The following is a 15,000-nucleotide window of genomic DNA, read 5'->3' on the forward strand; positions in this document are numbered from 1 at the left end:
CAGGGTCCCAGGCTGACGGGGCTGTCACCCTCTCAGGCGCCCCCTTCCAAGGGACTTGGCCTAGGTCCGCCACTGAGGACGCTTCTACAGACTACAATTCAGGCAGCGTCACCGCCCGATTTTCATGCTGGGCTCTTCCCGGTCCGCTCACTGCTACTAGGGGAATCCTTGTAAGTTTCTTTTCCTCCACTTAATTATATGCTTAAACTCAGCGGGTGTTCTCGCCTGAGCTGGGGTCACAAAGTTGGAGCTAAATCTACCCTACCCCATAGGAGGACAAGAGAGAGAAAAGCAAGTTCTAGCGATGCCACACAAAGCCCGCATCAGCTAACGCCAACTGCCCATCCAAGGGGACAAGATCACCACTCGCCGACGTACGCCACGAAACATCACTTGAGGTATTTCAGCTGATCACACCACATGGGGCACAGATGACCAGCTCCGCTGCTCCCTAGCATATTGCAGGGAGTGCGTTTGAATGGGATGCGATGCCAAGACAAACGTGCCCTCGACCGAGGCCTCGGGCGCAAATTGCGTTCAAAAACTCGATGATTCATGAGATTCTGCAATTCATACTAAGTATCACATTTGCTACATTCTTCATCGTAACAAGAGCCGAGATATCCATTGCCAAGATTCGTTTCGTTTCCACATGCGTTACCAAAAAATCGGCCACAAAAAGGAATAGGGGCACCCCCCACAACAAATGTAAGGCCAAGGGGAAAAAGGAGGAAAAACGCATGAGAGAAAGAGAAACAAAGGTGTCTAACCCCCTCACCAGGGGAGGGCTCGAACAGAGGACAATCTCCCCCAGCCCCACACCCTCGCAAAAAGGGGGGAAATTCATGGAACAGCGATCGAGAAGGACTAGGGTGGCCACCTTGGGAGCTCACACTGCTTTTAGCCCTTCCCCGACACCAGCCCACAACAATTCCCCCTTTTCTCCGTAGAGCTAGGGACCGAAAGGAAGAAAAGGGTAGAAAACAAAGCACAAACAAGGCACAAGCCTCCCAAAGCCCCGTGCCTTCGGAAAAAGGGGGGAATTGAAGGGGACGACGTTCAAGAAGGGCTAGGGTGGCCACCCCGGGAGCTTGCACTGCGTTTTGTCCTTCCGAAACACCAATCCACAACAATCCCACATTTTCTCCGTAACGCTAGGGGCCACGAGGAAGAATGGAAGATAACAACAAGAGAGAAAGGGATATATCAACCGTAGCTACCTGCTCACAAGGGGAAGCTTCAAACAGAGAACAAGCTTCCACAATCCCGTGCCTTTGCAAAAAGGGGGGAACTGCAGGGGACGGCGATCGAGAAGGACTAGGGTGGCCACCCTGGGAACTCACACTACTTTTTGTCCTTCCCGAACACCAATCCACAACAATCCCACCTTTTCTCTGTAAATCTAGGGGCCAAAAGGAAGAAGGGAAGAAAACAACATGAAAGAAAGAGAGATATCAAACACATCCACCGGCTCACAGGGGGAGGCTCAAACAGAGAACAAGCTTCCCCACCCCCTTGCCTTCGCAAAAAGGGGGGGAACTGCATGGGATGGTGATCGAGAAGGACTAGGGTGGCCACCCTCGGAACTCGCACTGATTTTCGTCCTTCCTGAACACCAATCCACAACAATCCCACCTTTTCTCCGTAAAGCTAAGGGGCCAAAAGCAAGAAGGGAAGAAAACAACAGGAAAGCAAGAGATATCAAACGTGGCTACCGGATCACAAGGGGAGGCTCAAACAGAGAACAAGCTTCGCAAACCCCGCACCTTCGGAAAAAGGGGGGAACTGCAGGGGACGGTGATCGAGAAGGACTAGGGTGGCCACCCTAGGAACTCACACTGCTTTTCGTCCTTCCTGAACACCAATCCACAACAATCCCACCTCTCCTCCGTAAAGCTAGGGGCAAAAGGAAGAAGGGAAGAAAACAACACCAAAGAAACAAAGATCCCAAGAAAAGAAAGAAGCTCAACAGCACACCGAGTAGATGTCCGCTAACCAAAAAGAAATCAAACAAGGCACCCAATCAAAAAAGTGTCCCACCTCTTCACACCCTCCCACATTTATTTAGCACAACACCCTTTCCAGCTTTACAACATAGCAAACAACCAAGAAAATAAATCACAACCTAAAATTGACCAATAGAAAAGACAAGGGCCACGACAAGACCAGTGTTTGAAGCACGTCACTGAGAGGCACACAACCCCCCAACCGAGCGACACAAGGCTTCAAACGACAAATAGACTGTTGCCAATAACACAAACCCACCCCGCTCTTGCACCCCTCTGTGTACAAAACACCCAAAAACCTTTCCGACGAGACAGTAAACGGGGGTCAAATAATCAAACTCCAAAGAGGAGTTGTCACGGGCCGACACTCAACGCTGGAGAAAGTTGCAGGCCACAAATACATCGATGGTGCAAGGCCACTAGAGAGTGGGACGTTCGCAAAGCGCACACCACGAAACAAAGAAATGACGTAAGTCCCACAAAAAACCCACAATCCAAAAGGAGGAACAAAGACACAACCCGCTACTTCTTTTTCCCTCATAAGGGGAGTGGGTCACAAGAGTACGAGGAATTCCCTCGATGGCAAAGGCACGAGATCAGATTGCCACTCTCATGCCTGTGGGTGGGGAAAATTGCGATCTCGATGGAGCTCAGACCGAGGGATGGGTTTTTCATTACCTCGACACCCAACCCTTCCGCGAGGGCATGTCGAGGAACGGTCGGGAGGGACTAGGGTGGCCAGCCCAACGGGTTGAACCGCTCTTCATCCATCCCATAGTGATCACACCCCGACAATCTCGCCTCACGGAAGGTTTGAGCTACCAGGCACGCACGCAACCACTCCCTCGACCCAACTGTAGAGTCTCTACTTTACACCTTATCATCCATCATTACCTACTGTTTTCATCACTTCCCTCTCTCTTTTGCCTCATTTTCCACCCAGATCATTACATTAGTTGTCATTAAACATGATCAAGTGAGCTTTGCTAATGGGTGATTGTTTTGTTTAGTTTTTGACATACTTACAGGCATTCTGCAGCCATCTGCTGATTCCGCAGCCATCTGATGATCCCGCAGCCATTTTGTTGATCTCAAGGTTCCACGTGCTATTTTGCAGAATGAGCCATGTGGGCATGTTGGAATATATGTGCTCGAGGTTCCTGTGCCATCAGTTCAGCCAGCCACGTCATCTGTACCTCCGGTCAAAGGGGGTCAAGTTACGGTCAAATAAAGGCAGCTTAACGTTGATGCGTAAGCTGTTTGGTCACGTCGGTGGAAAGGATGACTTGTCCATGTTTTGAAAGCCGTGGGGAACATGATCTAATGCTGGATTCATTGCCCATAACGACCAGGACCTCCAGCTCAACCATGAAGCATATGACGTGTTCACTGCACCTTTAATACGCATGAATTTCAGTTTATTTTCTGTTTTATGCTTTACGCATTAGGCCATCTTGCAGATGCCTATAAATACTTGCGTCTGCGTACGCTTATGTTAACTTTTTAGCTGCTGTAGTTTATGAACTTGTGAGAATTTTAGCACTTTTCTAAACTCTGTTTTTATAGAGCTGTTCCAGCACTTTTGACTATGTATTTCTGCATATGAAGTAATGGAAACAGTGCTGATTTGAAGTTTTAAAGCATCTGAGTTTTCTGTGGGTTGTATGGATGGAGGGCCCCCATTCATGACTGCCCTTGTATAAGTATTTCATGTGTATATTTCTGCAATTTCTTTATTTCACATACAGCATTTCCTTTTCTTGAGTTATGTACAGCTTGATTTCTTTTCATTGCTGCAGCCTTTATTTTCACTGATCAGATTTGCTTCTTTGCAGGTTTTCACCCGGGATTGAGTGTGTTGTATTTGCTTTAATATCTAATGGTAGTTGCAGTTGTCTTATTCATAATGCTGCCCTTTTTACTCTGTTTTCTAGATTAGTTTTTAGCTTAGTTTTACAAGTTGGATGCTAACTAATTTATGCTCTCTTTATCATGAATGGTTTATCTTTCAAGAGAACAGAACACTAATTAATTGCAGCTTGTTTTTAAGTAGTCTTGGCTTGTGGCACTAATACTTTTTCCACTTGTTACACATAATCACACATGTAGGAAGAAGTATGATGGAAAAAGCTTAGTAGTGCTATAATTTGTCACTTAGAGTTTTTATCAATTCTTGGATTTGTCTTCAGCTACTTCCTAATCGTGTTTTACGCAGTACTATGTGGTAGAAGCAGGGAGTTAGGAAGAGATAACCATTATCATCAATCCTTGAAGTGATTTTCTTGTTTCTTTTATTTGCAGCAATATGGGTAGAGACTAATGCCATTAGAACGTGGTCATTTGCTTTCAAGTCATTTCAAGCTATTTACTTCTTTCAAGTTCTTTTCCTTTACAAATTCAGCAAGTAATTAGAAATCACCATTCACACACTTTCACTCATCTAGAACTCACTTTTCACACACTTGCACTCATCTGTCTATAATCATCACTCCATCTTAGGAAGATAAGTTAACCATAAACAACACCCCAAACGACAAAAGCTCTAAGAAAGTTGCTTAAGTACATATAGTACACCTTCACTTCATCAGCTTACGAGCCCCGGGTTGACAATTAATGACATCAATTTAGGAACACTAAATTGACTAAACATTTTGGCGCTGTTGCCGGGGAAGTGAAATTAAGTAGCCATACTTAGAGAAAAAAAAACATAAAAAAAAAAATTCAAGGAAAGAAGTTAATAACCTATCCAAGTATGCTCTCCTCTTGCACTTTAAAGTGATCTGGAGGATCAGAAAGGAGAAAGTTATTGATTTAGTAGTTTCTTGAGTATGCTCTCTTCTTGCACCTAGAGTGACCTGGAAGATCAGAAAAAGAACTATTAACTTGACTTGAAGAAAAAATAAAAAAATGACATGCATAGAGCTAGAGATTCTAGAGGAAGGTTTTTAGCTAGAGCTCGAAGTTCAATTTTTACAAGTCCATCTGCTTCAAGGGATAGACAAGAGACACCCCCCTTATCTCCAACCGAAACTCCTAGTCCTAGAATTCCTGGAATTCAAGAGCCAAGAGTTGACTCTCCTACACCTTCTATTGAGTTTGAACCAGGAAGAGACTCTTCTCTTTCTCCTACAGGAAGACCAATTGTAATTGAGGAATTGGAATCATCTGAAGAAGAAGGAGAAATCTCTTCTCATTCACCTTTTGTAGAGGAACCAGAAGATTTTGAAATCCCTAGGAGAATCATCATGGCAGAGGAAGAAGGAGGAGGTAGAGGTAGAGGTAGAGGAGGAGGAGGAAATAACAATAAAAATAATTTAGGTAGAGGTCCCATTGGAGGAGGAAATAGAAATGGGGATAATTCATTTGGGTTTCCCATTGTTAATGAGGATTCCCGAGCCACTATGAAAAACATATCACCATCTGTCCTCCCTAACTTCCATGGGTTAAGGACTGAGGACCCTGAAACATTCTTATTTGAGTTTGAAGTGGTGTGTCGAACTTATGACTACCTGGATGACTCTCAGAAACTCAAGCTGTTCCCTTCAACACTGAAGGATCAAGCCTTGAAATGGTTCATGGGGTTACTCACTCAATCCATTAGGACTTGGGATGAGATGAAACAGACATTTTTGGATAGATATTTAGACTATTGCATGCCTACTAATCACAAGGACGAGGTTTTTAAAATGATACAAAAAGAAGATGAGAGTCTAGAAGATTTACTTGAAAGATTTCAATATAACTTGAAAAGAGCAAAAATGAATACCTTGGATGAAGAGACCTTAAAAGCCCTCTTATTAAAGGCCATTAGGGATGAATGGATAGACATCTTAAACATGATGGGGAAAGGGGATATTTCTCAACTTTCTCTCAATGACATAGCAGAACTTTGTATCCATCTCTCAAGGGGCAAATCAAAAACTCAAAAAGGGCCTAGAGATCCTTCTCTCCTTAGGGCAAATAAATCTGCAACAGGATCAGTGAGTAGGGCTGAAATCGGCAGTATGCTTGATGAATTTAAAACTGACATCTTAGGGAGTCTTAGTGAACAACTTGATACCCTTAAGATTCACAATAAACAAAAAGCAGAAGCTGAGGCTTTGGCTATCTTTTGCCTGAAATGTAGAAAGAAACATGCTTTAAGGGAATGTCCCTTAGATGCACACGTTGTAGAAACATGTGTAATTTGCTCAGAAACTCATGAGACCAAGGATTGTCCTTCAATCCCTAGCCTCAAAGCAGTCTTTCAAGAGGATCCAGATACACTTGAATCTATCTGTTTTATTGCAAGGAAACCTTGGCAAGGACAACAGAATCAAGGGTTTAACAACTCTATGAATTCTCAATCCCAACCAAGTTGGAATCCTTGGCAACAACCGTGGCCTCAACCTCAAAATGCTTTCCAAGCATGGATGCAAAGCATGCAAAATCCTTATGGGAGATTTGCACAATTCTATCAATATCCTCCATCATTTCAGAATCAGCAAGCTCCACAACTCCCAAACCAAGGTCAACAACTATCATTGCCATACCCTCAACAACAACAACCTCCTCCACAAAATCAAAATTCTCAATTAGCACTTCAATCCCAGCAGAAATCTAATCAACTTCCCTCTCAGCCATTACCAAATCCAAATAATAGGAACCCTCAAAATTCTTACATGATGGAAGGTCAACCATTCCCTACCTACATGGTTGTTCCTCTTAATGAAGTACAACTTAGATCAGGTAGAATCCTAGATCAACCTTCCACAAGTGTTCAACAACCAAGCATTTCTGAGGAGGAATCTCTCAAAGTCAATAAAGGTTCTGAAGTATCACTTCAAAACCAAAATATCCAAAAAGAAAAAGAAAAAGAATCAATCTCTACAACTCCCCTAGTTGAGCAACCTACACCTACAGCTACACCTCCCTTTCCTGAAAGATTGCAAATTGATAAAGGGGTGGAAAAGCAGATATGGGTGCCTGACTATAACTTCCTAGATGAATTGAAGAATGTATGTATCAAGATCCCCTTGTTACAAGCCATTAAGGAAATTCCCATTCTAGCGAAGACAATAAAGGAGTTGAGTTTGAAGAAAACAGTAAAAAGAACCAGAGATACTAAAAGGATACATCTAGTTGGAAAAATTGCAGACATAATGATGGGTAAGATTACCATGCAAAAGTATGTAGATCCCGGTAGTCCTATTGTCATAACTCATATTAATGGGGTTGAAATCCCAAATACTCTGATTGACTTAGGGGCCGCGATCAACATCATGAGTAGACAGACCATGGATCAGTTAAAGCTTCCTAACCTTCTCTTTACACCCACTTTGCTGCAGCTTGCAGATAGATCAATCATTAAACCTGATGGTGTATTGGAAGATATTCCAGTCTCTCTAGATTCTTGGGAATATCCAGTTGATTTTATGATTTTAACTCCCAAGAACAATCTAGGAGGACATCCTCTTATTTTAGGAAGACCTTGGCTGGCCACAGCTGATGCTTTCATAAGTTGTAGGTCTGGAGACATGTATATATCAGATGGTAATTCCACCAAGAAGTTCAACTTGTATCCCCCAGCAAAAGCTATAACAGAAATAGGAGAAGATGAATGGGTAGAGGATGAAGATACTATACAACCAGTTCTAACCATCTATGAGATCAGTGAGGATAGTCAAATTCTAAATACATTAGAAAATTTTGAAGTATCTTTAGAATATGACTCTGAACATTTTCAGATAGATGCAGACATTTAATATCTCTCCTCTAGACAAATGTCTCTCTTCTCAATGGAAGAGTTTGGTAGTCCTACAGTTGAAATCCTCCCAGGAAAAACATTAAACATTAACAAAAACTTGGGAAGACCACAACAAGAAGAATTAACTAAACTGTTGCAAAAACATTCCACTGCCTTTGCATGGGAATACACTGACATGAAAGGAATCGATCCTAAGACTTGTATTCATCACATCTACATTGAAGAGAATAGCAGACCTATTAGGCAACCACAAAGAAGGATGAATCCAAACCTTAGGGAAATCGTGAAAGAAGAACTCCAGAAATTGCTCAAGGTAAACTTCATTTACCCCATCTCAGACAGCCAATGGGTTTCTCCCTTGGTTATAGTGCCCAAAAAGAATGGTAAATGGAGAGTTTGCATTGATTATCGAGAATTGAACAAGGCAACATTAAAGGATCATTTTCCTTTACCTTTTATTGATCAGGTACTAGACACTTTAGCAGGTAAAAAGTATTTCTCATTCTTGGATGGTTTTAGTGGGTACAATCAAATTCAGGTAGCACCTGAAGATCAAGACAAAACCACATTTACTTGTCCTTGGGGAACTTTTGCCTACCGAGTACTCCCTTTTGGATTATGCAATGCACCTGCTACATTTCAAAGGGCTGTATTACGAATCTTTTCAGATCTGATTCATGATTGTGTAGAGGTATACATGGACGATTTCACAGTTTATGGTAATACATTTGAAGAAGCTTTGGAAAATTTGGAAAAAGTACTGGTAAGATGTAAGGAAACAAATCTTTCTTTAAGTCATGAAAAGTGTTTTATGATGTTTACTGAAGGGATTGTTTTAGGACATCATATTTCAGGAGATGGAATTAAGGTCGATAAATCCAAAGTTGAAGTCATCTCTAAGTTACATGTTCCAAATTGCCAGAAGGATGTTAGAAGTTTTCTTGGGTTTACTGGGTATTACAGAAGATTTATTGAAAACTTCACTAGGATAGCATCTCCTCTTTTCAAATTTCTTACCAAAGACTGTGAGTTTAAATGGGATCCTGAGTGTCAATCTACCTTTGAAGCTTTAAAGTCTAGAATATCTGAAGCACCCATCTTAAGGGGGTCAAATTGGAAACTCCCTTTCCACATCTCTACTGATGCTTCAGATACAGCTCTAGGAGCTGTTTTGGGACAAAAGGATTTGATCCCTTATGCCATTTATTACACAAGTAAGAATTTGACTCCTACTGAGTTAAATTATACTGTTACAGAAAAAGAGTTCTTAGCTGTGGTACATGCAATCAACAAGTTTAGACATTACATAACCGACTATGAAACCTTTGTCCATACTGATCACTCTGCCATAAGATATTTAATGAACAAACCTGTCACTAATGGTAGAGTTACAAGATGGCTTTTACTTTTGCAATAATTTAACATTACTGTGTTAGATAGACCTGGAAAGCAAAACACAGTAGCTGATTTCTTGTCTAGAATCCAAAACACTAATGAGGATTCTCCAGTAGAAGATAATTTTCCAGATGAATACTTGTTTGCAGTGACTACCAAGACTCCTTGGTATGCAGATATGGCTAATTATCTTGTTACAGGGAAGCTTCCTCTACACTTATTTCCTAATGAGAAAAGGAAAATCATTCGGGAGAGTTCACATTATTCTTGGATTTCTAATGAATTGTTCAAAACAGGGCCAGATTGTATAATCAGAAGGTGTGTTCGGGAAGATGAAATGCCTGACATCCTTAAGGCATGTCATGATGAACCATGCGGCGGGCACTTTGCGGACAAGAGGACAGCCTATAAAATCCTTTCTCTAGGATATTATTGGCCTTCTCTCTTTAAAGATGCAAAGCAGTATGTTAAAAGGTGTGACAGCTTCCAAAGAGTTGGGAAACCAACTCCTTCAAATGAAATGCCTCTACAGCCTCAGGTATGCATCGAACCCTTTGAGAAATGGGCTCTAGATTTCGTTGGACCAATTAATCCACCATCAAAGCAAAAGAAGTATATACTGGTTTGTACTGATTATGTTACTAAGTGGGTAGAAGCAAAAGCATTGACTTCTGCCACTGAAAATTCAGTTGTTCAATTTCTTTTTGAGGATATTTTCACTCGTTTTGGTGTCCCAAGGGAAATTGTGACAGATCAAGGCAGCCAGTTTACATCTAATTTGATGGAGAAGTTGATGGAGGAATATAATATCAAGCACAAAACATCTACTCCCTACCATCCGCAATCCAATGGTCAAGTGGAATCTACCAATAAAGTTCTTGAAGGCATTATCACCAAGACTGTTCATCTTCATAGAAGAGATTGGGCGGAAAGGCTCCCTGAAGCCTTATGGGCCTATAGAACCACATGGAAGAACACAACAGGACATTCTCCCTATGAACTTGTTTATGGGAAGGAAGTTCTGCTTCCTATTGAGTTCCAAATCAAGACCTTCAAGATGGCAGTCCAATTGGGAATGAGCCTCTCAGAAGCTCAAAGACACAGAATGGACCCGCTAAATGAGCTAGATGAAATAAGACAAGATGCAATTCTAAGGACCGATCTAGTTCAGCACCAAAGATCTAAATGGCATGATCGTCATATCAAGGAAAGAAAGTTTCAGAAAGGAGATTGGGCTCTATTGTTTGATTCAAAATTCAAAGACTTCAAAGGAAAGTTTCAAACTCATTGGCTTGGGCCATATGAGATTGATGAAGTCTTTAGCAATGGAGCAGTTCGAGTAAAAACTATCGATGAATTTCATACTCCTCTTATTGTGAATGGCCACCGCTTGAAAATCTACCAGAAGCCATTCTCAAAAGAAGATTTTGTCAAATTGTTCAAAGAAGATTCTGCAATCAGGCTGGTGGAGAAGGATTCTTCTCCTCCATCAGCCTAAAGCTTTGGTTTTTGAAAAAAAAAGAAAAAAAAAAAAAAAGAAAAAAAAAAAAAAGAAAAAAAAAAAGGAAAAAAAAGAATAAATGTATGAGCCTGAAAACCAATCTCTGATTGGCAGTCTCATACAGAAAACCTGAGGTGAAAATCAAGGTCACCTGACACCTCATGTTTTCCAAAAAAAAAAAAAAATCTCTTTCTCCCCTTATTTCATCTCATTTCATCATCACCACCATTTCATCCACCATTTCATTCATTTTCACTCCACCTCATTTTTTTTCATTCATCCATCCACTCACTACATTCCATCTCATCAATAAAGTCATTTTTTTTTTACAACTAAAGTTATTTTGTGCAGCCGGAGGGTACTACTGCAGATTCCGCAGCCATCTGAAGATTCTGCAGCCATCTAATGATTCCGCAGCTCTCTGTACCTGCATAAAAAAAAAAAAACACAGTCTGTTTGAAATTTCTTTACAGCTCAGTAGTCATCAATAATAAATGGAAAATAATCATGCAACAGCCATAAGTCAGTGAAGGGTTAGTGGCAAGTCATCAAAGGCAAATCTAAGCGGGAATCTGAGGTATGGTTTAAATCCTAAACTTACAGTTATTTCATTATGCAAAGTTTTCTAGGTTATGTTTCTTGCCACTAAGTGTAATGATTACCAATCATGTGACCATATACCCACGTATCTCCCAAGTCTATCAGTCCTTGATTACCACAATTTTGAATTTCACTTGCGGCTGCTTCTTCCATTAAGATCTCGTACTTAGGTGACATAACCTAATGTACTACGTCTCTATGACATTAACTCACGCAGCCAAGTGTAACTCCGAAACCGAAATCTAAGGACATAGCCGTTTCCATTCATCATTCCATAACCCTTCTACCCTCTTACGCTCATATCATTTCACTTTCGCTGTTTCATTTCCACTCACACTGTTTCATTCCATTTACGCTGTGCTCACTACGCTGCTAGCATTCACCATACTCTGTTTTTCCTCTCCGCTAAATTCTAATCACCAGTGGAGGTCTGTTACGGCCGTATCCAGAGCTAAAGCCATAATCCACTGTGTTGAGGCCGTAAATCCACCAAGTCAAGGCCATTTTAAAGCCGTGTTCCAAAACAGAGCCGTGAATTTACTGTGTAAGACCCTTGTTGAAGCCGTGTTCCAAAACAGAGCTGTGAATTTACTGTGTAAGACCCTTGTTGAAGTCGTGTTCTAAAACAAAGCCGTGAATTGACTGTGTAAGGCTGTTTTGAAGCCATGTTTTAAATAGAACAGAGCCGTAAGAGCCAATGGGGAAGCTCTTAAGGGCAGAACCGGAAGGTTCAAAGTTTTTGGAGGGTTATCCTCAGGTCAAAGAGGCATTACAAAAGGCAAACTGGTTACAATGCATACAGAAGTTCAGAGGCTACCATAAGGAGGTTACAAAGGCCTTTGCAAGGTCCTTCAGAGAAAAAGATAATCACGTGGAGATAGGGGACTTACAATTCACAGTCAATGAAAACAGCATAGCACAAGCTACCTCACTTCCACAGACTGGAGAAAGGTGGTTTAAGAACCGGTCAGTTCAAGATCAGCAGTGGAAACAAATTTTAAAAAACCCAGGTATGGACACCAGTATCTTTACCAAAGGGATTCCTGTTTCTTATGTTAAGGAGGAGTGGACCACTTTACTCTTGTTAGTGCAAAAATTTTTCACTTGTGAGGGAATATTTGGGGTCTTATATGTTTATCATGCAAAGGTTATGATGCATTTTCTAGGAGATGATATTAACCTCCCATACTTTCTATTTTCAAGTCTTAAGAAAATGTGTGCAATGGTCCAAAGGAACCCCAGAAATATTGAAGCACATTTATATCATCACGGTCTTGTGAAATTGCTAGTGGAGGAACAATTGAAATCAAAAAGAGACACATGGGAGAGGTTTCTCATAAGAAATCATTTTCAAGAATTAGGAGAAACTTCTGGAGGGTCCCCTCAAGTACCAAAAAGAAGTAGAAGAAAAAGAGGAGAGGGGGTTAACCAAGAAACTACTGCCCAAACAGAAACTATTGTTCCTGATACCACTCTTCCTGAAACAACTGCCCAAGAGGAAACTGTTCAAGAACAGTTTGATGAGGAAACTGATATACAGCATCCTGAACAGGAAATTGATCCTGGATTTACTGAAGATGATAACCAAGCAGCCCAAGGAATTATCACTGAAACTCTTTCAGAACTTGCTCAAGAAATTGCTCAGAAAAGAAAAGAAGGGAGGAAGAAACGAAAGCAAGATAAAGGTAAATCTGTAGTCCAAGAAACTCACCTCACTCCTGAGAATTCTAGTGAGGAAGACACTCAGCCCTTAGCTCAAAGAATGGCCAAACTTCATAAAACTGCCCTTTCCAAAAAGGAGGAAAAACAAAAGCAAAAAGTACCAAAAGAAAAACAGAGTACCACCTCTGTAAGAAGGAGCAGCAGATTACAAAACAGAAAAGTAGGGGCCACAAAGGGTAAACAGTCATTCTTCATTGACTTAAGCTCACCTCAAAAAGGTGCTACAAGTCCTGACTTAGAGAAAAGTCCTTCACACGCTGAGCATAGTGAGACTAGTCCTCCACGTGAGGAAAGTCCGTTTGAACATGAACTTGAGCATGAACATGGATCTGAATTTGATTATGAACCAAGTCCCAAAAAGTCACCTGAGGTTGACCCGGAGCAGCAAAAAGTGTATAATTATCTGGAAACATTGGAGCAAGCAGCCGCTGGCCCAAGCAATGTTCAACCTTTAGAGCAACAAGTCCACTCCTTAAAACAGGAAATTTTTGAGATTGAGGTTCTAAATCGACATATCATGCAAGAAAATGAAAAGTTGAAAGAGCAAGCCAAATTGGATAAGATGATTCATGATAACACCATGTTAAATTTGGGCCTGTGGCAAAGAAGTAACAAAAAGTTAAGGAAGAAATGCAAAAGGCTAAACAGAGCCTTGATCAACCTAAAGTTCAGATGCTTAGTAAAGAAGCCAAGGGTCAATGTGTCTACACAGAGAAAGAAGAGGAGATTGGATGTCTTGGCAGAGGCATCACAGCAGGTTGATTAATCAGTGTTTTTGCATGAGGACATGCAATGCCCTCGTAGTGGGGGTATGTAGAGTCTCTACTTTACACCTTATCATCCATCATTACCTACTGTTTTCATCACTTCCCTCTCTCTTTTGCCTCATTTTCCACCCAGATCATTACATTAGTTGTCATTAAACATGATCAAGTGAGCTTTGCTAATGGGTGATTGTTTTGTTTAGTTTTTGACATACTTACAGGCATTCCGCAGCCATCTGCTGATTCCGCAGCCATCTGTTGATTCCGCAGCCATCTGATGATCCCGCAGCCATTTTGTTGATCTCAAGGTTCCACGTGCTATTTTGCAGAACGAGCCACGTGGGCATGTTGGAATATATGTGCTCGAGGTTCCTATGCCATCAGTTCAGCGAGCCACGTCATCTGTACCTCTGGTCAAAGGGGGTCAAGTTACGGTCAAATAAAGGCAGCTTAACATTGATGCGTAAGCTGTTTGGTCACGTCGGTGGAAAGGATGACTTGTCCGTGTTTTGAAAGCCGTGGGGAACATGATCTAATGCTGGATTCATTGCCCATAACGACCAGGACCTCCAGCTCGACCATGAAGCATATGACGTGTTCACTGCACCTTTAATACGCATGAATTTCAGTTTATTTTCTGTTTTATGCTTTACGCATTAGGCCATCTTGCAGATGCCTATAAATACTTGCGTCTGCGTACGCTTATGTTAACTTTTTAGCTGCTGTAGTTTATGAACTTGTGAGAATTTTAGCACTTTTCTAAACTCTGTTTTTATAGAGTTGTTCCAGCACTTTTGACTATGTATTTCTGCATATGAAGTAATGGAAACAGTGCTAATTTGAAGTTTTAAAGCATCTGAGTTTCCTGTGGATTGTATGGATGGAGGGCCCCCGTTCATGACTGCCCTTGTATAAGTATTTCATGTGTATATTTCTGCAATTTCTTTATTTCACATACAGCATTTCCTTTTCTTGAGTTATGTACAGCTTGATTTCTTTTCATTGCTGCAGCCTTTATTTTCACTGATCAGATTTTCTTCTTTGCAGGTTTTCACCCGGGATTGAGTGTGTTGTATTTGCTTTAATATCTATTGGTAGTTGCAGTTGTCTTATTCATAATGCTGCCCTTTTTACTCTGTTTTCTAGATTTGTTTTTAGCTTAGTTTTACAAGTTGGATGCTAACTAATTTATGCTCTCTTTATCATGAATGGTTTATCTTTCAAGAGAACAGAACACTAATTAATTGCAGCTTGTTTTTAAGTAGT

At 41.1% G+C, this 15,000-nt stretch overlaps 2 non-coding genes across 2 annotated transcripts in view; both read right to left on the reverse strand.

Moving 5' to 3' along the window:
- The window catches only part of LOC149195201 (25S ribosomal RNA), a 3,407-nt gene extending 3,168 nt beyond the window's left edge, over window positions 1-239 (reverse strand). The window contains exon 1 of the ribosomal RNA XR_016255520.1: window positions 1-239. This exon is cut by the window's left edge and continues 3,168 nt beyond it. This is a non-coding gene — a ribosomal RNA (25S ribosomal RNA).
- A 247-nt stretch (window positions 240-486) lies between these two features.
- Window positions 487-639, reverse strand: LOC149195202 (5.8S ribosomal RNA). Its single transcript, XR_016255310.1, has one exon. It is a non-coding gene; the product is annotated as a 5.8S ribosomal RNA (ribosomal RNA).
- Window positions 640-15,000: the final 14,361 nt, after the last annotated feature.

The sequence above is a fragment of the Pinus tabuliformis genome, chromosome 2_2 (assembly GCF_031772625.1).
Source record: "Pinus tabuliformis cultivar Carrire ecotype Pingquan chromosome 2_2, CPIR1, whole genome shotgun sequence".
Taxonomy (NCBI): Eukaryota; Viridiplantae; Streptophyta; class Pinopsida; order Pinales; family Pinaceae; genus Pinus; species Pinus tabuliformis.